Here is a 3,152-nt window from a genome sequence, read left to right on the forward strand (position 1 = left end):
GGTTTTGGTTTGTTCAGAGCAAGCATGGGTTTAAGAACACAGTGTGACGTGCATTTATGTGGCTTTTAATCTTTCATCGTAAGAAGCGTAGTTGGAGAAACAGAGTTTTGAAAGCAGATCTTGGTGTTTTTTTTTCTGGACCTTTTTTATGTTCCAAAGCTATGTGAAAGCGTTAATTGTTTGTGTTTGATTGATACGAATGCAGTATGTGGACGAATTAGGTGATCAAGTTATGGATGTGGATATGGTGAGGAATGCACTATGTGGACGAGTTAGGTGATCAAGTTATGGATGTGGACATGGTGAGATTATGGTCGTGGACACACTATCTGAGTTACATTATTTTTCTTGTTTTCTGATATGTAAATTCGTATATAATATATATATATATATATATATAAATGCATATATTTTTTTCCTTTTCATTTTGGTATCCATATAGATATAGTTAAATATTTTATTAAAATTTTAAAATTTTAAATTACTGAAATTGTGTTTCGTGGACGTGGACACGGACAGAGTAAATGTGGATGCAAAAATTGTCTATAAAACCTATAAAAGCTTCAATTTTTTTAGAACTTAAGAATTGGATAAAACCTATAAAACCTTCAATTTTTTTAATTATAACTCACAATTTTGTATTGTATATGTTTTAGGATCTATATTAATATAAATATAGTCAATTTTAACATTTATAAAAAGTTATGTGGACATCGAAAATTCTAGATAAATATTTTCGGATTAGAAAATGTGGATAAGATAGATGTGGACAACATAATGATATCTCATGATTTTAGCATGTGTTTAGAAGTTTGGTCTATATATTTGTTCATTTGCAATAACATGAGTTAAAGTTGCATAATCTGTTTGATAAAAGAGGCTCAATACGTTAAGTAGACACCACAACCAATAAAGACATGTCAACAAAACACTTTCAAAGGTTTACCATTCCATGAAAAACAAATTCCAAAGGAAAACAAAGTCAATGTAAACTATCCATCTTCAGGGCTTCCACATTCACACTGAAAAAACATACACAGATTTCTCAAATTCCACATCTAAACAAAACTATGTGCTTCACACACTTATAAAGGCACTACCTTTTCAATCTAGAGTTTTTGAATTTAGAAACAAAACAAGCTAAAGGTTTTGCAACTGATGCAGTATAAACATATATTACCTTGCAAGAACCAGCATCAACAAGGACGAAGTAGCTTCTGAAAGTGCTATTTGAACATCTTCATTCATGGAAACTGCACAGATGATACTTCTGAAAGTGTCTCCCAATCCCAAAAAATCAGCAAACCTTCACCAAACGAATGAACTTAAATTACAAAATGATCAAACTTTATCCAAAGAAAAATCATTAAATCTCAATGAAGTTGATGGGATCAAAGAAGATGATTTCAAACTCTGAGCAGTCATCGGACTAAACCCCAATGTAACATATCCATCGGTGCTGCTGATCCTAGAGCTTGAATGGCACATCGTGACAGAGGCAACAAAGAGCTGAACCTGTGCTGTTTATCTCATCCACTGACACCAGAGAAGGATTTAACGGTGGCAAGGAATTAAAAGAGAAAAATTAAGACGGTCACAACGTAGAGCAGGGGCTTTCAATCGCCATAGATAGACAATAACCACAATTTTATTACAGTGCAACGGAGACGGCGACCACGAGCTGAGAGCTCGACGATGAGGAAAAGCTGCGCACAGCTTGAAGACTCACGACGGCTATGGAGATTTCAAGGAAGGAGGTCGTGGCCGGATCGGAAGCTACGACCTTGAGATTGCATAGGTGGATCAGAGCTTGAATCACTACAGAGATTTGGATTCGAGTTTGATTTTGGGAGAAGCAGCTATCCCATCAACTCTAATTTTATCATGTTCTTCGCCTCAGATTTCTTCTTGTTCTTCAACGGAAGAAAGAAGATGACAGTCAATCATCGCAATTAGAGTTTACAAAATTGGAAAAGTGATTTTGAAATCGAAATTGGGAAGCAGAGAAGGAATCACGTAAACAAAACATTAATTTAAAAATCTGGGTTCAAGGAAGAATAAGAGAGATTCGAAATTAGGGTTAGGAATTTAGGAAAAGAAAAGTAGATTTGAGTTTTAAAATCGGGAATGGAAAGAGAATATTTGACTTGTCACTTTCGATAAAAAAACAATTGAGTTTTTTACACTATAGGACAGTTTCCAAGTTTTTATTACATAATAAAACAGTTTGTACTCCTAAGACACTTTCTTTAACTCATTCGGTTCTCTTTTAACCAAAATGTAACTAGAGTATCAATTAGGAGGACTCACTTTCTTTTCTTCTCATAATTTCTTTTCAATTTTGTTTAGCATTTTTTTTAATAGTCAATTAGAATCTGTCCGTAAGCACCAAACCATCACACTCTATGTTCTTGGTCAAAGTCTCATGTGAAGCCATAGTAAAAAAAAATTGAGACCCAGAAATTAAACTCGAGGTTTCCTTGTTGCTGCCTCAGTTGTCATCGACGAAATCACCTTCGGATCACTCCATTGCGCTTGTTTTCACCTTCGTGGCGTCCGCTGACTGTGGTGTTTTGGTTCAATTCATCAATTGAGTCGGGAAAGTAAAAAAAAGAAAATTTTCTGAGTTTATAAATTTAAAATATGGTTTTAACTAAACTTCTTCAACCTTGAAGATATAATAAACATGGAAAATGAAAAAAAAAAACGGATGAATAAGGTGACAATAATGGCTGGCGGCTGTAGAAAGAAATTGCAGAAAACCCTAATTAATTTAGGAGGAAGATGATAAAATTACGAAAATGCCACTTATTAAAATTATATGTACAATGATTATTTGTGTACATGTGTACATGTTCACATATGTACATATGTGTATTACTAAAACAATGTAAATGTACAATGATTCACATGTATACCTGATAGATGTGTTACATATGTGGCAAGTTTCAATATTTGAACGATATGTGTTAACACGTTTGCAAGTTTTAACATTTGAACGGTAAAATATCGTCAACGTGGACACAACAAATTTCACTGTCCACATGTACAATGTTTTACAGAAAAATACATGTACATTGATTAACTCGTACATAAGGTTGTACATCTTATATGTGTACATGTGTACACCTAGTATGTGTACATGTGTACAT

This window comes from Raphanus sativus, chromosome 6, assembly GCF_000801105.2.
Source record: "Raphanus sativus cultivar WK10039 chromosome 6, ASM80110v3, whole genome shotgun sequence".
In the NCBI taxonomy this organism is placed as follows: domain Eukaryota; kingdom Viridiplantae; phylum Streptophyta; class Magnoliopsida; order Brassicales; family Brassicaceae; genus Raphanus; species Raphanus sativus.